Here is a 23218-nt window from a genome sequence, read left to right as displayed (position 1 = left end):
AAAGAAATAGATATAAGAAGATGTGGTATGAGTGCCAATGAGACAAGAGTACTCTTTATACATACACATACACTGTCAGAGTTTAGTCTTTCTGGTTTGATTTTGGTATCTTGCACACAACTACCCTGTATGCTTTCATTTTATGTTCTAGTCTGTATATATTTGGAATTAATTTGTGTTGTTTGAATACTAGTAAGTAGAGTTGACAAATGCTTCAAAATTAGTAACTTTGATCATAAATGCTAGCCATATGAGAAAAAGAAAATGCACATCATAGTTTTATCAGTTTATGTCAAATAGACAGTGTCATAATCAATAAAAGTAAAGTTATATAAATGGGGTTGTAAATTTACTCCTTATATAGTGAATGTGTGGACATTTCAAATAAAAAAGAAGATGTGGTATGATTGCCAAAGATTGCTATTTGCACTAGTATCACTACTATTTTCCTTAGTGCTGCGTACCAGTCATCCAAGTGAAATTTGCTCATCAGCTAGTAAAGAATACTACAAAATAAGTATTAGTATACTAGTATACTAGTAACAGTAGTGATGTGTACTTAAACACAAAGTATGAATACTTATTCAAATAGTTGACGAGAACTTTTCTTGTTAGTAATCCTAACTAATCATGTTAGTAAGAAGGTACTAGATACTCCAGTAAATTTACTTTTACAATAGTGAATGAGTGGACAGTAAATTTACTACTCTAACTAGTGTCATTTACTATTCATTTTTCTCAGTGTGGGCATGAAATAGTATTTGTATGATTCCTGCTTGAGGAATTTTACTTGCACTTATTTGTGATAGACCTAAATAGTTTTAACAACTCGTTGTATCTATATTTTGTTGCAAGTTTTTTTTTATACAAATAACAAAAGTGCACACGCAAGGTAAGTTTAGAAAAGCGCTTCGGACGCATGTTTATAAAGTGTTGTTTATTTGTTACTGATCATGATTAAATCTTTTTCAAAAGTCCTTTAGATAATTGTTTTGCCACGAGTATCAGCTCTTGAAATGCGATGAATTGATTGACACGGCATCATGACGATACTTACATGAAAGTTCTATTTTATAAAACAAATGTATCTACTAACTTTAACCAAATGTACTTTTAATTCTAGACGCAATTAACTATATGAAGCAGACCTAACTGTATATGTGATATCTATTAAATATGCAAGTATCCTTTATTTGAAGTTCAATGTGTAAGAAGCGACAAATAAATTCGCAAAACTTTATATTATTCAGAGATTGTCATGTTATGAAAAGTCAAAGATTGAGTTTCTGTACAATATCTGTTGACTTACTGATTTACATCGAATATAATGCCTGTACAGGATATGAACATGTATGTCTAGTCGTACAGACTATTTGGTGGTGGGTGGGGGTAACAATATTAATGGTACCGACTATATTGCACCTGATGCGCATAGTGTATATATAGTAAGCATATTAACATCTGATAAGCACATTATTTTCGTTCGTGGGTATTAAATATTTACACTTTATCTTTTAAAATCAGTAATGTTTTATCAAAATTAATTTGCAGACAATTCGATCTACTTGTGATTTATACAGTTTTTCTACTATATTATCTTAATGTTCTAGTATCTAGATATGTACTATGGTTGTCTAGTACAAATACAAATAGTTGATTTGTTTCTTTGTTTTGTAGTATTATTTTAAGTCATGTAATGACAATATTCATTAAATTTGTGCTTGAAAGACAATGTTATATAAAATTCTATGTTGACCTGTGAAGCACCCTGTATCATTTTCTTTACTCTAAATGTTGTTTTAAAGTTGCTGAAGAAATAATCAAAAAAGGATAGCATTATGACAACATATACTATTCTAATATCGAATTCGCATTCGAAAGTCCATTTGAATTGTATTTGCGAATTAACGCAAATAAATTTTTCGCATGCAAGAGAAGTTTCCAAATGGGATAACGACCTGTTCATTCTAAAAAGTATTTATAAAGGTTATTCTTTTTATTTATCCTTCTTTCAACATTTGTCCTTCTTTCATCTGAAATTTTAAAAAGGACAGTATTTGGAATTTGTAAACATGTCAAAAGGTTCATTAAGTTCATGAAATGTAATGAAATCTATGTATATATATTGAAATACTGTTCCTATGTAGAAAGCATTTTAGGAGTGACAGTACCTGATTTATTTATTATTTTGGCAATTGTTTACGGTATTAATTACAAATAATCATGACAGTCATACAAAGAACATATACGTCATAATAGAAAATGTTTAAACTTCCTGTTTTCGTGTATAATAAATGTATTATATCTGTTTTATTAAAGTTATGAGGGGGATTAACGATACACGTTTTAAACTCTTTGTACTCCTTTCGTTAGGTGTAGAGAATGGTGTTTAACCTTTCTAGCAACCGCATATATGATAAGATGTGAATGACTCTTTGAAAATTTTCATAAGTGATTATTTTTTTATTTAATGTAATATTTGAATACCAAATTTAAGAAATTGATATGTTTATCATGTGAGAATGAATTGAATTTGAAATAAAGACGATGAAGAAATTGTTTTGTTTATTTTCAATTATGAATTTTGTCGGACTGATAACAGCAAAATTTTTGTTATTTCATATTGCGAAAAGATTCCTAACATCGCGCATGTAATATTTATACGAAAGGTTGATGAAAAAATTCTTGTGGAGACAAAAGGCATATCAGCTGAGAGGAAATGAAAAAGTTTCTATATTTTCACAGTTCGAGTTGAATCATAGGCCTTTTACTTCAATATATTCCTGCTGCTATGTTACAGACATCTTTCGAGTTATGTCCTTCATCGGAAAAGTTCGTAAATTATGCGCGCCTTTATGACGTCATTTACCAGATAGATGGGACAGCCTGTATCCCTGCACTATTAAAGTTCATCAAGCGTCTTCGTGATCGTCATTATGCAAGATAAACTAGAAATAATGTTTGTTCCGTATGTTCTTAATCACAATTCCCTAATGACAGCAGTGCTGATTATCAATTATAAGAATTTAATTTGCCGAATAATTCGTGCAATATAGCATCATATTTTTTCACCCGCTCGCTCAACATGGGAAGGAAGTGACCGATGCCCCTAAACGTACATTCAAGACAGATATTCACTAAAACAAAGTTTTTGACGGAAATGCAACGAACTCGAAAGTGGTCTATTAGGTCACTATACTATATACCATTAAAAATAAAAAATCTCACGAAGAAGATATTTAAAACTGACATTATTTGAATATATAATGTTATATCAAATTGTGTAGCCTACTCAAAAATAAAGAAATATTTTTTCTAGTCTTCCTTTTGTTCCTCTTTATATCGTTCTGGCAAAATTACTACTTTTAAAATTATTGAATCAAATTTTCTATTTAGTAGCATTTTTGGGATTGACCTGTTCAAAAATCGTCCTGCTTTTTTATCTTCTTGAATTTATAATATCTTGTATATACCCAAAGAATTTTACCAAAACGTGTAATTTTTATTTACTTATTTAATTTGATTATTACAACACTACTATTCATATAGCTAGATCGATCCATAAATACTTAAGATTTCAAATAAACCTATCTTCTATTGGTGATTAATCATTAATAAGTTTATATTGATTAGTATGTATTCATATAAACAACTTTAAACGATTTTGTTAAACGTGTAAAACTGTTTTATATTTTCGTCCTTTAAATATTTATATCTGTGCATTGTAAGAAGTTAGATTTTTTAAAATTAAAATCCAGATGCAGATTCAATATATTTATTTAAGTTTCACCATTTGCATACTATTAATCATTCACTTACATATATTAAACATAATGTGTGTTAAAACTAACCCTAAAATATCATTAACTAAAATAATAAAACATATACAAGCGCCTTTTTATCTAGAATTATGAGAGACTATTAAAACAATTATTATATACAATACGTTGCATCATTTTTATAGATATATTTGAAATTTAATTACATCATCAGCTTTATATAAAACAAAATTTGTTCTTGTACATAGAATGTTAAAGCAGGTTTTAGAAACCAACTAAAAAACCTCGATCGTCATTTCTAATTTAACATACAAACTTTTCATCTTAGATAAGGTATAAAATTGATAACTATGTTTTCCTATATTTCCAAATGTCTGCACAAAAATAACATAGAATAAAATATGCTGGGGGTTCAGATCTAAAGTTTGTTTCTTTAGAAATAAATTGTGTTATTCTAAATTTCTTCAATAAAACGATTTCATTTAGAAGGGGAAGGAATTATTTGTATTTTGAAAAAAAAGATTGTGTCTGAGGACACTAATGCCCCTGTTTACAAGCTTTGCGATTTTCCAAGTTAAAAGGGGCATAACTTTAGAACGGCAAATGACTCAAAACTCAAATTCGAACTCTGTCTGAATGCTGTGGTTCTATTGTGTGGGAGTTTCATAAAATTCAGATGAGACAAACTTAAGTTAGAGCGCGGAAACGAGCAAATAGCAATTTTCCAAGTTATAAAGGGCATAACTCTAGAACGGTAAGTGATTCACTGTCCAAATTCGAACCCTGTCTGCAAGTTTTGGTTCTTAGCATTTTGTATGAGTTTCATAAAATGTGCATGAGGCAAACTTAAGTTAAAGTGCGGAAACAAAAATGAGAGAAACGGTAGGACGGACGGAATGTCGGACGGAAAGACGGGCGGTCAAGGGTAACTCTTAATGTCCCTGTTGCCTATGGCTGGGTCATAAAAATCTATGCATTGAGATTTTAAAACTGTGTTTGTAAGTTATTTAGAAAAAGTGGGGGATTTTTATTACGAGTGAAAAAACAATGCTCGCCACCACAAAAGATGAATAGTCGTTTTCTTACTGTTTGTTAGATTTAATCTGATCTGGCGCAGCCTAAGTAGGTACATAGATGATTGATTGCGTGAACCCAGGGGTTCACGCACCATATATATAAATTGATGATGTAGTCTTTCGGAATACCGGAAATGCCTATAATAATTGTCTTTTCGGAATACATCTGTTCTTTTCAATGGCCACCTGCGTAATAGGTAATTAATTGACCTAATGAATATGTATTAGCGTCTTACAGTTGCTACAGAGATAAGTGTTAATCGAGAGTCGAGACTGATTGATATTTTACATCAGTAGTTAATTAGATAATAGTCGCATATGATAATTTTTCTGAAATACAAGCTGTGTAAACATTCGACATTAGATTTTAAGCGACAAAAATACCGTCAATGGTTAGGCGTTTTTAAGATTTTAAAACTGAGCCATTTTAGAGAAATTAAAACAGAGCTAAGTCCGTTTATGCAGTAATTAAGGAGTTTTCAAAAATTGTTCCTATTTTAATTCAAATAGCAAAAATGGAATTATTATAATCATATTATTTAATTGGTAAAATATTGGAACAACATATTTTTTTATCGTTATCAAAATACAAATTGAAATAAAAAGAAAACAAATTAAAAGAAAAACAAACTGAACCTTAAAGAATCGTTGAGATGTGTAAAATACAGATATGAGATGCTACAATGAAACATTTCATTTTTTAATAAACATTTAACTTATCAAATATTTTTAGCGGTATGATGATGATTCTGAAAGAATAATTAAATTTTAGGAATTGATGTCTGAGATGACGGATAATAGAAAAGTTGATTATGCATAAATTATGCAATAGCAGGAGTGAAATATTAATGCAGGGTCAGAGATAAAATAGCGATTGTCTTTTATAGGGACTGGGTGATGATAGATACAGTAAGAGATAAGATAATGAATTTCTATTTATATTGTTAGTATTAAGGCTCTACATTTGTATCAAAATATAAATAAGGGAAAAATGCAATAATAAGAATAAAAGACAACGCAATGAAATCAGGCTGTTAGTTTTCTCGTATGAATTGTTTTACATTTGTCATTTCGAGGCATTTTGTAGCTTACTATGCGGTATGTGGTTTGTTCATTATTAAAGGCCGTACGTTAACAACTTCTACGTCACTTGGTCTCTGGTGGAGATTTGTCTCATTGGCAATAATACCACATCTTCTTATTTTCATATGAAGTAAAACAATGAGGTCTGATCTATTCCTCGATGTTTGGATTGAAAACTATTATACTTAAGTTACTAACGGTATGTGATTGCGAAAATATATTAGCAAGTGTCCAAAGAATTATAATAACAGGAAGATGATATACTATCAGAAGCGTATGTTAATTTTTTATAGGAAAATGTGCGAGTTTTCAAAAGCACGTGTGTCGACTACTCTCTTATTCTTTTGTTTTGGTATGTGAACCCCCCCCCCCCCCCTAAAAAAATCAGATTTAAAGTTGAAGTAGCTGGTGCACAACTTGTTGTCCACCGTAAAGAATAAACAGTGCAAGTTTCTTGGAATTCCGTCTATTTGTTTTCCAGGAGTCGAGGAACTTTGTATTCATAAGCGAATTTAGAGGGTCTAGTTGACAAAGGCTTAGAGCGTTTCTGGCAACAACATAGGACGATATCATAAAAATTAGACGATACAAAAACGTTTGTATTCATAAGAAAAAATAGCACAACTTAGAAACAAATTATTTTTTCTTAAAATCACTATCCGTATTCAACGGACATGCGATTGCAAAAACGTGATTTTTAAATTGCGTACTGGACATGAGCTATACTGAATTGGCACTGTTATTCCTGTTTTACTCTGTCTGTCACACACTCGTATAAAAACAACCAATCAGCAACTTTATTATATTTTGGCTAATTTACAAAAGGACAAGTTATGAAATGAAAAAGTGAGATTTGTTTGAACCATGGAAGTAAACCTGATTTAAGTATAAAGTTTAGGTTTCAAACTGTTTCTACTCAAAATACCTGATTTGAGTTTGTTGCCTTGGGTATAAATAAATTGAGATCAAGCATATCTTGAATATGATAGTCAATGACCAAGCCATATTGGTTTTCCTAAATGGTTTAGTTCGGGATTAACAAATAAGAATAAGCTTAGGTTTTGAACTATTTTCAAACTGGCTACAAAAACTAATAATCATGATTTATTTCTTTAAACTTCTTTACAACAAAGACTGTTTTCATAGTTACATTTCGACTTAAGCCAGGAAGCTACCTCTAATTCCCAAAATAGTACCTCAGAAAGGAATTAACATACAGTGGTTGCTTCTTATTTATCATGTTGTAATGGGATGGGAGAGAGACACATTACATCTTTAACAAGAAAATTATGCCCAACATAGAACATCAGTTTCATTAAGAATCCATGTCAGTTTATCTACATCTTATATAAAAAAGAAATAAGGCGAAATCATGCATCTTTATAAAACAAGTATCTGATCTTTCATTCCGAACATGCATTTAGGTTCACGATTGCATTTCTTTTTTTAAAGAAAGCAATTTTATCTATCATCTTCTGAATATAGGGAAGTAAATCTTTATTGAATAATAAAAAAAGTCGGGTATATGTTGATGACACAAACGCGGTTTTAAACTGTTAATATTCTGCGAAATACTGAGATTGACAATGTTCTTTACCCAGGAATAGATGACATTAGCCAGATTTGGAACAACGTTTTGAAATATTTGGTTTTTAATGCTTTTCAACTTCGTCATTGATTTTGCCTTTTGGCGACAAACCGGGCATCTGGCGTACTAGATAAAAACCCTAGTATCATTGATGACTGTTTGCAATCACTAGAACATGGTCACTTCTATTGGACATCTTAAACGGTATAATCTATAATAGCTTAGAAGTCGGCCAACGACAGCCACAAGCGTGGTGTTCGAGAAAGGTCACTGCTAAACGAGTCGTGTTGTTGAATTCAAGAATCAACTCCAGCATAAAGTCGAATATATGGAATAGAAAATAATGGACAAAAAGTGCAAAATAAAGGACAAAAATAAAAAATAGAGAAAAATAGCCTAAAAAACAAAAAGAATAGAGAACACTGGGGTGTTAAAATATAAAGAAAAGAGAATAAGGGAGCTACCATTTGATTTTTATGGGGGGGGGGGGGTGGGGGGGGGTGCTAGGATGAAACTAAATTGTCATCCTGCCTTTTTTTTTTTGCAAAAAATCTCATCCGGTTTTTTTTTTTACTCAAAACCCCTGTCCTGCCTATTTTTTTCAAATTTCAACCTAGCCCCCCATAAAAATCAAATGGTAGCTCCCTAATGGGGGAAATAATAAAAGAATACATATACATGGTCTAAAAAATAAAGAATAAAGAAATGAAGGACAACGATCCAGACCCTCATATAGGACAACGATCCAGACCCTCATATAGGTGCGAAAATAATTTTGAACGCAATTAGTGGGTAAATTTGTCGAAAATAAATTACTTTCCCGAAACATTTTGACAGAAAAGATCATTCATCTTGTTCGCAAAGTTGTAAAACTGACTTCAATATATCAATTGGCTTGCTTTGTTATCTATTTCCAAAACTATGTACTGCTTAGTTTGATGTAACAAATTGGTCAGAAGTGAATCATGTCGTTATTTAAATTCTGATAGCTTTAACTTAATCAATCATAAGGGAAATTGGTAAGGGAAAATATTTGTATAAAGAAATAAAAATTATCGGCATTTTTCCTTCACTTTTGAATATAGAAAGATTCGTGAGTAATACACAATGGTACATACAGATTAAATTGACAGTATGATAATATTGTTAAAAGAATTGAAATTAATATAAATTACAAAAATACGAGTAAAAAAAATAAGTAATTGTTAAAATACTGAACTATGTTGTATGAATTGTGTTTGACATCCTCATTTCCTATGGTATAATGATAAGAAAGCGGAAATTTCGAAAATTGAATAATTATGTTAATTCGTCTATGATTAGTCAAAATGCTATTTATTTTGATAATATATATTTAAACATTAATATGTTCAGAATCTACTGAACCGGAAATCAACACAATAAAATAGTACACTTGTTCCTTGTCCTATATTTGTTTGGCTTTAACCTGACAACAAGGGTGACTCAGGTACTAGTCTCGATCATCCAGCCGCTTTATTTTTCAAAGTATAGCGTCTGGATGACAAATGATATAAAAATGGTTATTTATGACAATCGGAATAGTATCGGCTTTTTTAGCTGGTATTTAAGAATAATGTCCAAGACGAATAACCAAGAAGTTGGTTATTGACTTCGGAAGAAATGACATTACGATAATATTATTGAAAAGCCCGAGTGTATCGATTGTTGTTTAAAGCTATTTATATTTTGTGACGAAATACAAGTCATGGAAAACACCAGACAGCATGGCTTTCATGGCCGCGAATGAAAATAACAGCACATCCAACCTTGGTAAGATGATATAACAACACAAACTGTAACATAAATTTCAATGCAACCTGACACATCGAGTAGTTGTATTATTTCATGCATGTCCGTGCTATGCAAACGAGTTAATAATTATACAATAAATGGCAATTTTTGTATTGACTGGGACCACTCGAACAGTCGTACACGCTATAAATACATTTTGGGGTCTGTGTTAGCGGTAATGGTCGCCACACTCGCCATGGGCGAATGGTTTTATTATGTGGCTAATAAAAATTTAGTTGCAATCGCAACTTTGGCGAACGAAAATTTTATGAACGGAAAAAAAATCTTTGTCAAATTTCAAGCCAGGCGTTGATTCGAATAAACATTTAGCTGAAAAGATGTTAACAAAAGAAATTTGCAAAAACAAACACAAAAACGGGTCTTTTTAGTCATATCCGGAAAAAAAAAACTTCCACACTTAACGGTTCCGTTCGGGAAAATCCGTTTCCGATATCGGGTTTTCTTTTACTTTTTAATGTTTTTAACATGGCCGACGAACCTGACCTTGTAAAGGTCCTCGGCCCGAACGAAGCAAGAAAACGAAAACTTCAAGGGACATTGTCATCGTTCTTTAAAAACCCGACAGACTCAGCAAAGAAAAGTAAAACGGACACCAAAGAGAAAGTAAAAAAAACTTATGACAGAAATGACACTAGAAAAATAAAAACAGAATGGTTTAAACAATTCGAATGGCTGGACATTGTTAATTGTTCTGCTTCAAAATCATCTGAATCAGAAGAAAAATATCTGAAATGCAAGGTTTGCATTGCTGCCAAAAAAACCAATGCATTCACTATGGGAAAGTCCTGTCAGAATCCCAAAAAAGACGATTTCAGCAAACATGAGCTGACCAAAGATCAAAGGTTAGTATAAATATTTATTTTCAAATAGTCCTGGTCAAAATATTTATAATTAGGAAGTACCAAGTTACTACTTATTGCAGAAGTTCTCAGCCTTCTTATCATTGTTATTGTTTGGCTGTACACTTTAAAAGTGCCACTTGTGTTATTGTGCTATGGTCATTTTTTGTATTCGTTATTTTTGTTATTTTACAATTGACCCGTTTTTTGTTCCTTCTGTCTGAAAATTATGACACCTGTATTAAGATAGTACTAATCAATCATCAATGTTTTATTTCACCATTTGTCCCAAAGGCGGTGGACATACAGCTTTACCTTGTTTTATTTTGATATCAAATTTGCTTTACAACATTATCTGTGTTCAAATTAATGTTTTCTCTCTAACTATTTTAGAGATGCTCTCAGGATACCAGAATTGAAATCTAATCTTTCAAGTTGGCAAAGCAACAGTGAACGCATACAGCAGATGTAAAAAAGGAATCGTTGCATTGATGCGAACTGTCTACACCTTGGCAAAGGAGCATATTGCAAACAGAAAAATCAACGCTTTGACTGAGCTTCAAGTTTTGAATGTACGTTTATTTAAATAAAAACAAAAGTTTTTTTTAAAAGATGGATTCAAAATGTTCAATGTAATTTGAATTAAATAATATGTTAATTTTATGTACAATTACTTCTGTATTCAAATTAAAAGACATAAGAAGATAATTTGGGCAAAGAAACAATCAAAACAACCAAGCCACTGAAAACTAAATGTGCACAAAACAAATCATGGGGGAGGAGGTTAGGTATTGTTAATATTATATGATTATGCCAAGGTGTTCTGGATTATTAAAAATGTCAATTATATTATATTATATAATAATAAATAAATAACACATTTCAAATACAATTTTATTAATGAAAACATGTATTTACATTTCAGGGTTGTGAGGAGTTGAAACCTCTGCAATGATTTTGATTTTGATGAGGCCTTCTCAAAGTTGGTGTCTAAAAAAGAAAGGAGGTCATTCAATACTATGTATTTGAAAGAGGCTAGTAGAAATGTTACTGTAGAAAAAGAGAATGAACCTCAAAACTCTCAGTCTACTGAGGGTAATGTTGATGATAATGATGCCATGATTGAAAGCCAGATTGAAAGAAGAATCAGTGCTTTGAGTAATATTGTTTACAGTCTAGTTGGAAATAAAAAAGTGTCTTGACTTAGAACAAAATAGTTCATTAAGTCATGATGAGATTAATCATGGACTTTTATATTGATACAATATCATTTGTATATTTCATTTTACATATTATTTTTAAATAATAATTTTTGTTCCTTGTGCCAACCTTTTTTTTTAAATATAATTTATTTTTACATGATTTTTATTTTGTTAGGAATATGTTTTTATTTCTATGTTGTAGTTTGCAATCTTTTTTTTTAATTTAATTTATACTTTACATTTTTATTGCATATTTCTTTTTATTCATAATTTTACTGTTAAATTTTGTTACTTTAAAATTACTGTATTCATTGTCTAGTCAATAGATAAACTGTTTTAAAATAATTTTATTCATTTGTTGATTCTGTAGTTTAATAAAGTGTTGAATAATTTCAAATGGGTGTTTGTTCATTTTATATTATGAAAGATATGGTTCAATGGCACAAAGACATCACTAACTCACTAAATGCAATACAAAAGAAATCGAATATGGTAACCGGGTTTCCCATCGTCATGACACAAAATCAGTATATGAACAGAAAAAGATCAAAAAAGCATGGGAACAGCGCTTTCATTGCTGATCTCCATCTCAAAGTTACAGTGAGGCTTTTAACGCAGAGCAAACACTCTCACCTCACTCCAATTTTTATAGACTGTTGTTAGTGCCGGTTTGTATCATTCAACATTTCAGGAAAAATGGATACATTCACTGTTATTATTAACCAAACATAAAGAACATAGCTTGGATATAATTTTAAATTATACATAACTACAGTTGCAATATATCCAGCACTTTGATTTATTGAAGGGAAGGAGAATTTTTCATCTGACCTGGAGAAAAAAACAACATTTTATATACACTTCCAGTTACAAAAATGTAACCTCAGAATGCAGGATTTCACATCTAATTTTCCAAAATTTTCGTAGGGGGGCATGCCCCCAAACCCCCCTAGCAGATTCGGATCACTTCGTGATCCTCACCGGAGACACACAAGTTGTTACTAATCACATGAAAATGTGGCTAAGCAAAAAAATAGTTATTAGCCACTTTGGCTATTGACATTTTTTTACTACTGCTAACACAGGGGGTTGATATGTAGTATCTTTAACGTTATAAATACTTGATGGAAAAGTGCTATGACGCCGAAATATGACATTCAAGATTAGTTTGTTGTATCTATCTGTATAAGGGAGTTTGAATCTTGATATGTGTAAAAAGGGGGGAGGAGAGATACACAATGATGTACACATTCAAAGGAGGGAACACAATCCAAAACCATAAGTAGAAGAAAAACAAACAAAGTGTATCTAGAAGATGCCATTTTGTACATACACCAAACGGTCAAAATGTTTTATACTCGATGTTTTTTAAACAAATGCATTTAGCTTATACAATACAAATAAGAAGTGGGACACGTTGTTATGAAAAGTAATTTCGTTTAACTCATATTTCACTATCTAAAAATTTAAATATACTGTTTGTAAACAAAGTCTGGACCGGTCAACTTAAAATAGAAAAATACATTTTTGCACTTTTATTGCACTAGTAAAAGGCATTTTTTTTCACACACAAAAAAGTTCATAAATGAATAAAAATGTTGTCAGGGAAGATATCAAGTGGCTATCTTAACCTGTATTTTTTTTTTAATGCTGAACAAAACCATGGCACGAGAAAAACAATGAAAATTCGATTGTCTGCTAAACAATAGACAATAAAACAATAGATTCAGCATCAATGAAAGGAGGTGTCAATGAGGCAGCAACCGGTGAACCCAATGACATAAATTACAAAAAGTAGACATCAACATGATTAAGAGGTCATCACGTAGACTAAAACAAAAAGTGAAGATAAAAGTACCAAAATGTCAATATTATACAAATAAGGTGATGCGGTATGAATTCCAATGAGACAACTATCCACCCAACTTCAGATGGAGTGGATGTGTGCAATTATAGGCAACTGTAGAGAATAGAAACAGGGAATGCGTCAGAGACACCAACCCGACCAAAGAGCAGGAAGCAGCCCAATGTCACCGAAGGGTCTTCAACGCAGCGAGAAAATATCGCACTCCGAGGCAGGATTCAGCTTGCCCCAGGACAATAATTTATACAATATATTTCTATGATGTTTTTTTTCAAACAATTTGTTTTTCATATATATGCTATGCAGGTGATCAAAAATTATAATGATTTTATTATTTATTTTCTTTTGTAGACAAACCAATGATGATTTCTGGACACATATTTTAAGTGAAAAATGTGAAGAATTTAAAAAATATTTAATGTTCAGGATTTTCATTGTATCATGCTTAAACAGCTTCAATTTTATAAGAACAAGATTCAAAGATTTTTTTTTAAATACTGAAGCATCAATCAGTATAAATAAATCACAGAACCAAAAATGTTGGGTAAACATTATTTTGATAGCAACCACAAAGGGAAAAAAGGTACACCACAGATATTAAGAAAATAAAACAAAAATCAAGAAACACATTGTTGTCAGATATGGCAGAGAATTAAGATTTGTATTAACAAATTAAAAATCATATAAACAATAAAACAGTTAGTTTTCATGTTTGAATTATATCTCATTTTTATGTCGGGCCCTTTTATCGTTGACTATATGGTATGGACTTTTTTTAATATTGAAGGCCGTGCAGTGACTATATTTGCTTATATCCACGTCATTTGAATTCTGTTGGGCCAGGGTTGTTGCCTCGTTAGCAATAATAACAATCTCCTTATTTTTATATAAAGGTTCACAGGAGAAGTTATTGTTCTTGTGAAGCTGTCCTTTATTGCATGCTAATACATGATGGATATAATTATAATAGTTGGAGAAGTAGAATACACTTTTGAGTTCCTTTTTTTACAAGTTACCATGCAGTATGGGATAAATCCCATTCCATCTTCTCCATGTGCATGATACAAACATGCATTTAAACAGTATTGGGTTTCATGAATGACTGGTTAAGTTCTGTATTTCCTTCATAGACACGGGGTTACGCTGGCAAAGTGGTATTGTGTGAAGGCTGGTTCCTAAATATTTTCTTCCTAAAAGGATTAGGCGATATAGATTATTGGTGTAACAGCTAAGAAACATTCAGACTATTCTGTCGTTTGCAGTTAAGATCAATTAATTTTGTAAATGAAAATTGAGTTGGCTCATTGTGTGATCTCACTGATCTGCCGGTAATAGTTGTTCAGGAAGTTTTTCTACATTGCAATCTTAGTATTTGTATGAGTTGTTTTTCTTTACGTACCTTGATGTGTGCTTTTTTTTTGTAAGGTAAGTGTATCAGATATCTGAAGGAATATATAAAAAGGACAGCATAAATTATAACAGAAATGAGAATAATGAGACAAAACTAAGAAAAATGGATAAAAAAAAATAAAGAATAGAGACATATAGTGTGATACAATATAAAGAACAGAGAATAGTGGTGTGCTATAGTATGAAAAATAGAAAATAATGGTATTTTATAGTAAGAAGATAAAAGAATAACGAAGTGTGCTATAATATAAGAAGAGATTGATTGTGGGTTGCTTGGTTATCGTCTTGTGGTAAATAGTGGTAATGTTCAGGACGAAAAGAAATTAACAATAAATATAAAAAGGAGGTCGTGAATTATAGGCCGTTCGGGATACAGGTCGGAGAAATAATGACTCACTAGAAAATTAGGGTTTTTTGTATTGGAGCACACATTTAGCTTTAAGTACAACTGTCCACCTACGGACCCCTCTCTTAGCGCGCAGAGAGCGCGGTATCCTCTATACACGAGCAGTGGCGGATCAAGAACTTGTTATAAGTGGGAGGGGGCCGCTACAGTCATGCTTCAGTGATTCCATATATTATCAAGAAAATTTTTCCCACGAAAAGGGGGGGGGGGGGGCTGGATCCGCCTATGACGAGTGCTATAACATTTAGACAGGGCCGTAACTAGGCCTCAGAATCAGACGAGGCAGGTGTGTGGGTGCCGCCGACTGAGGCACCCAGGTAAAGGGGAACCAGGGGGCACACCCCACCCTCCCGGTCGAAAATTGCAATATTAGGGGTTGAAATATACCTTGTTACATCCGTTTTTGTATCATGCTTACCGGTTTTGTTTCATATTTACCGTAACGAAGAACTGCATTAGGCTATCAGAGCAGATTGACGCATACTTGCCGCGAATCTTGTTCCATCAAACATGTATCCATTTACAGAAGAGGTTCATGTTTGATAGTAGAAAAGTGGGACAAGTGTGTGTGGTCAACGCTTCATTAAAATTAACACAAATTTTCAATAACACTTAATAAAGCCCAAAGATTGGAACCTAGTCACTGTCTGTGATTGCTTGTTCGACCTTTCTTTACCAATTCATTTTTTTCTTTTAAAAAAAAATGTGCATGTACAAAATTCAGGTAAAAAAGAACACCGTTTATTACAGTTTTTAATCGTTTTTTTTTTTTAGAAATTTAAGCTAGAAAAGTAATTAATGATAAAGTCTTAGATAAAAATCATGACAAAAAAACTTATAAGTACTTTTAATCAACGAAAAAAATGTATTTGATAAGTCTAGCAGAGACCTGAAACTCCTAATATTTCAGATAATACATTCATAAAAAAATATCAACTTGTACACACAGATTTGGTTAGCACTAGCACTCTCACTTACATATAAATTCGAAAATATTATATGAAACATACACAGGTTTTATAGTCTAGAACATGTCATTCAACCTCATTTGACACAAATTCTACTCATGAAACGACCAATAAAAACTAGTAATAATAATACAATGATAAGAGAAGGGTGGCAGTCACACACAGTACATTCAAAAATAATAAATCTCAATATACAATAACAAACAAATCAAATCTTTTCACGTTAAACAAGTCTCAATATTGTCAACTGTTATCAACGATAACTGGTCCCTGGTACTGGAGGAATATAATAGCGATGCAATCATCACTGATTAAAACAACATCGGATTCAGCACGTTTGGCGATGCAATCATCACCGATTCTATTAACATCTTCTTAATACACGTGGGGCGATGCAATCATCACCGATTATATCATCATCATCATTGTCCAACAAGTGTGGCGATGCAATCATCACCGAACACCAAATCACCTGTATGTGGCGATGCAATCATCACCGATCATTTGAACATCTTCTTAGGTATTTACAAAAAACACAAGTAAACGGTTAAAAACTACACTTAATTGGCGATACAATTATCACCGAATAATTACTGTATACAGACCTTCCAAAATTCAAACTGACCACACGCACGATACACGCACGCACGATACACGCACGGTGAATGCACGATACACGCACGGTGAATGCACGATACACGATACACGCACGATGAGCGATGAGCGTTACACGGAGGATTAACGAAAAATGAATGATGAATGATGAACGCACGATACACGCACGATGCACGATGAATGATGAACACACGATACACACGATACACGCACGGTGAATGATTCATTGACGAATGAACGATAAGCGCTTAATACACGGTTCTCAAAGCCATTTTATTTGGAATAGCATTTAAAATTGATGTATGATAATGAAAATCTATAAGGGTATACAAATTTTAGATATCTCGCTTTTTGTGTTGATTGGTCGACAGTTTTACTAAACACTCCATGTATTAAATAAATTAATTGTAGTATAGTATTTCCAATATCAATGATAAAAGGGGTGGTTTTAACCATATGTCCCCATTCAAATGCATTGACCCCCCCCCCCCCCTTCTTTTTATCTGCCTAAATTTGTAACCTTAACTAATTAATTATCATATGTTTACGTTCCGAAATTTAGGAAATATTTGTATGTTTCGAAGTTTAGTATGATGTCCATTATCACTGAACTAAAATTCATTTTTGTTTAGGGACCAGCTGAAAAAATCTTCGGTGTGGGATTTTCTACCCATTGGTGGCCTTCGACTGTTTTCTGCCTGTACGTCTAAACACTGCTAAGGACTTATAATATGCCACTAAGGACTAGAAAGGACGTGTTACTTGTACTCTGTTTTCATACTATGGTAGAGACAGATAGATTTTTATTACATAAATTCCAATTTTTAAAGAAAAAGAATCACCATTAAATGAGTAGTTGAATAATATTTGGAACGTGCCGGTTTTTCCTTGATATTGCCGAAAATCAGTGATCCGACTGAAACGAGCGAATTAACATAACAACTGATTAAACAATCATAATCTCTTTTTTTTTTACTTAAATTACAATGTTCCTTATATTATCAGAATCGTATGAGTTAATTTAGAGCAAAATATATAATATGTCAGAAAAATCTGATTCGTACAAATTAATTAGAAATAGCTAAGAAAATGAACTTTACCAAATAATGAGAAAATTTAAACATTTGTAATACCAAATACTTCATACATGTAATATACTTCTGAAACGACTTTTCGTCCTGAATATGCATGAAATTTTTGCCACTGGACGTTTAAACAACCACTGAATAATCAATCAATCAAATTTTGCTCTCAGTAAAAATGAATTAAACAATATAAGCCACAATTGTATCCATCACTTGGTGTCTGTTGTTTGTTTGTACAGTAAACATACTGAATCTTTTTATATTCCTTATACAATTTCAAGTATGTAATAAAATTCATACATATTTTCAAACATCCTGGCACTTCAAATTTCTAGGAGGTGAGATTCTCGGGATTTTACCTGAAACTCTTTGGGAAATGCAATTTTTAATTCCAATTCCAATTCCAAACTGTAAAAGATATCCCAAGGTTTTTTTAAAATGCATTTCTAATTTGATAAGGAGATTTGGAAGAAAAAAAAACGATTTCAATGGTAGTTGAAATTATTCAGTGCAATCATTTTGTGTCCGCCGTTGTCTTTCATACTTTTTTCTCGGGACAAACATTATTTTCCTTCATTAAAAACAACTTAACAATTTTCTATATTTTTCATTTAATCATAAACCGATGAATATTAAATGATTTTTAAAAAATTAAAAAAATATTTTTATTCTAATATATCTAAATATCTGGGTTATTTTCTTATCCAAATAATTATTTTTTCATTTTTTTAAGGAAAAAGTGTTATCAGTTATGGCCCCCTCATTTTAGACATGACATTTTGCTTGATACTGTATGAAGATTATTCGTTGCAACTTTTATGAAGAAATTACCGACTTTTTTTTTAACTAGATAAATATACAACAAAAATACCGTTTTTTCTTCTTGTATCAATTTCTTTTCACAAAAATTAAATATTAACAAAGAATTGTTACACAAATGTAGAGGCCAATTTTATAACGAAGATATTCCTAATCTCTTTACCGAAATCCGCATATCTTTATCTTTTGAAACAAAAAAGTTAAGAATGTCTGTTCAAAGGACAAAAATGTCCAAGAAACCGAAATGTTATAAGTAAAATTTTTTAATGTCGAATGATTCAAACCCATTTGTCTTTTAAATTTAGCACATGAAGATATAATTTTTATTACATATACAAATTTATTTTGTAAAAATTAGCTTGTATATATGTGAACTTTTGTAAAAAAAAAATCACTGTGGTTCTAAAACTGTATCACATGCCCATAATTGTCCTAAAGCTAAATGTCATCGTCATATTATGAGGGTCCGAATAGGGATTCATTATTTCTGTATTCTATCATTTTAGGCAATTTTTTCTAATCGTTATACCTTTTGTCGATCATTCTTTATTCCATATATTCTAGTATCTCATCATTTTCTTTTCTATTTATTTGTCTGGTTATTTTTTGTATTCTTTATTTTTTGGTCAATAATTTTCTATTCTATAAACCCCCATCCACACCCTCATGTATAATGGAAGACGATAAACATTTTAGTATACATACCACCCGTTGTCACTTTCACCTGACATTCAAACCACAAATTGTTATTTTTACCTGGACACGGGACTTATATAATTACGTAATAATAACGGATATAGTAAATTCAGTAGAATATAACCTGTATCAACGCACTGGCTTGTTAAATGAATAGTGATCTGACAACTGTTTATCATATTTTTAGTTATTTTAAAATTAAGAATGGAAATGATGAATATGTCAAAGAGACAACAACCCGAAAAGACGGCAGATGACAGCCGAAGGCCACCATATTTGATAAGGTTTTAGTTTCTAATGAGACAGTAACCATCGTTTTTTCAGAAAATCTCTAAACGGATAATGAGAGTTTAGCGACCTTGACTGGCTATACAGCCCAAGCACGGTCGGTCTCTAAAGGTTGCCGAATTTAAGAGCCTATATCAAGAGATAGGCTTTACCTAGCTTTAGGTGTTTAAAAAATATCCATTTAAGAACCAAATGTGGCTTCTTTATATTTATACCAAAATTGAGTTCAAGGCAGTATTTTGTCGAAGAGAACAATTACACAAAGTGCAACATGCGAGAAGAGGTTTCATTTCCCTTATTTATTTTTTATTGAAGTGAGTAATCTTTTGAGATTACTTCACGGAAATATATTTTAAATGAAAAGGTGCAACTGGATGCATCCCTAAAAAACAAATTTAAATATATATATATATATTACCTGAAGATCTGTAAAAGCAGTGAAAGCGCTAGTAAAAGTGATGAATTGAAACCGTTATTATCTTTTATTAATTTTCTTATATGTTACCAGCATACGGATTCTACTTAACTTTTCTTTATATATATATATATATAATTTAAATTTGTTTGTAATATATATATATATATATATATAAAATGACGGATATTCGTCAATCAGACAGCAATCCAACATAAACACGAGTAAGTTACCTGACATCTAGAATAAGAGGTTTAAGCATACCCCGCGCTGGTCAACTTTCTGAGTTGGTAAAATTCAATATACATGTAGGACTGTGAAACGGGAAATATACGAAACATTTGTTTTTACGTACGATGAAGTGTCATTCCCTCAATACATACGGGTCCACTGTGAAACTATTCTTATGATTATATAACGGTAAATGATGATCTCATTAGAGGAACAAATTAAGTAAAGATACATGTTGAAGCAAGAATAATTTCCACATGCAAAACATCAAATAGGACGATCTCTAAATTAGTACGCGGCAACTTTAACTATTACATTCATAGACAATAGCACTAGTAAATGCTTTATGTACTGACATTGAAACAAATATACTGCTCATAATAATTGCACATCTGTAGACTTTAATCTAGGTATCCCGGGTTATATAAACCATCGCAAACCATCGAACAGCTCATTGCACTTCGGCGCAGACCAGCGCACTTCACGCGTGGCCATCAAACTTTATGATCTCCATTGCACCTCCGAGTCATACACACATATATATTCCAATTTCTAATAATGGTTTTTATTATTTTAATTCCCGTAGGTATTGCCCAAAGAAATAGGGTTTATTTAAGGGTTTACACATCTTCATAGCTAAAATATTTTGATACTTATATCACGAACAGATATCTATGACAAACAATTTCTTAAATTGTCAGTTATAAATTTAGATTTTTTTTTAAGAAACGTAGGTTTCAGCTACATCAGACTAAATTGGCTTTTGATGGATTGAAGGCTTATGTAAAAATAAGAAAATGTGGTATAATTGCTAGTGAGTCAACTATTCAAGAAAGTTCAAATCAAGAGGAATGCTAGCAGTTATATCTATACGACCTTCAATAATGAAAAAATACGGGAACTGTAAAGTCGGTTATTAAAGGCCCCGCCCCGACATGAAAAAAATATGAAACAATTCAATTGAGCAAACTAACGGCCTTCTTTATTTCAAAGCTACATGTATCTTGCCACAAAAAAAAGCCCCAATACATGTATATAACAGAATTGATGTTACGAAAACCACTGAACTACGTGCTTTTGACTTTGGACAGACACATAAATACACAGAATGTTGTGAATGTGTATAGGCCCTTTATTGGTCATATAGCTCTACACTCCTATCTATTTTATACATTCTTTGGCTTTCAAATATTTAGCATTGAGCGTTCCTGGTGAAAGTAAATCCAGAAAAGCGTTATAGATTCATGAACTTGCCGATGATTTATAAAGTGTTGTTTTGTGAGGGGATCAAAACGTAGGGATCGATGTTAATGTCTGTTTTATATGTGCAATAATATCGGCCTTCTAACTTTAGTGAAACTCTGCAGTTGTTCAGTGACGGATCCAGGGGAGGGTTCAGGGGGTTGGAACCCCCCTTTTTTTGGACGATCAATGCACTTGAATGGGGACATATAGTTGGAACCCCCCACCCCCTTTTGCCCTGGGTTGGGAACCCCCCTTTTTAAAATGGCTGGATCCGCCCCTGTTGTTTCATGTATTTGATATGCAAATTATCACAAAACTAAAAGGATAAGATGGATGAATTAATAGTTGAGCGTCCAGTGGCATATATTATAGATTCATTATTAGGGGGAGTACAATAATTATGATATAATGATGAACATTGGCAATCATACCACAACTTCTTTTTTATAAGAACGTACATGTGTAGATTTTCGTCTTTTACTGTAAACGACAGTGTCCCCGGGAGTCAAAGCCGAAATCAAACTTGTGTAAATTTCTGAAACATACATTTCATTATTTAACCCAATGTAAAGCAAAACAAATGATACCGTTTTGAGCTATAAAACCAAGGCAACCCTTTATACTAGTCAAAAGTTGCTGGATCGTGATAGATGCATACGAAACTTGAATTAATTGTTTGTATTTTTTAATCTTTTATATCCGATAAAGATGAACACAAAATCTATCGGATAAAAACTACCGATTTTTCTATAAGATAAAATTTATCCTTATTGGAGTCAAATTTGTCATATGGATTCATAAAGGACAAAAAAATGTCCTCAGTAACGGAAAAAAAATACCCCCATGGTAAAATAATCCGTCATTCTTTAATACAAAGTACTATTGTGAATTATTTTTTCGGATACTAATCTTTTAGACATACATTAAAAACGGTGTCCTTGATATGCAACCATGAACACAATGAAAAGTGAATCTGTGAAAGTGTTCCATGTTTATTCCATTTAAATAAAGACTTGTTATGATAATACAATATATTTAACTATTTTATCAAAAAATTTAAATAAAAAAGAATATCTTAAACTCGTAAACACAATTTCAAGTTTAAAAAGTTCCTCAATTTAAAATCCTTCTTAAGGAATACGGGATATATTTGCGTAATCTTATACTTGTTTAATTAAAAAAATGCCTTCAAATACATATGTTTATTTGTATTCAATTTTCCACAAAACATATTTAGCTTATTTTAAATGAAAATAAAGAACAGAGAATAAAAACACTGTTGAAGAGAAAATACATATTCGTGTTAAATTCGCCTCAGTTTAATTTGTTAATTCAAGTTTGACATCTAAAATCTTAATCTGCAATCCACATTTACCCGACAATCTTGTATATTGTATTTTCTCAATGGAATAACCTTACCTGCACGTGACCATCAGAAACGAAGACAAAAATTATATTTGTAATGGTATTTATCAAAACTTAAATGTTTGAATATTTAGTAGAATATGAATTTGCCAAATAAGCGAAGAATTATAATCTTGCATTGTTCAACATTGGAGAAATGACTCAAGTTGAACATTAATCATGTTAATATTGATTCAATATTTTATTATAGTCTCACCACATACAAACATAAAATGAGAATCACAGAAATAAACATAAAACATTAAAACATTTGCATTGTATGTACCAATCTTAAAAAGAATAATGAGAGACTTTTAAGACACAATATATTTACTCATTTACATTTAAAATTTACAGTGTCCACCTGTACTA

This window comes from Mytilus californianus, unplaced genomic scaffold, assembly GCF_021869535.1.
Source record: "Mytilus californianus isolate M0D057914Y unplaced genomic scaffold, xbMytCali1.0.p SCAF_51, whole genome shotgun sequence".
Classification (NCBI taxonomy): Eukaryota; Metazoa; Mollusca; class Bivalvia; order Mytilida; family Mytilidae; genus Mytilus; species Mytilus californianus.
This window is presented reverse-complemented; position numbering follows the sequence as displayed.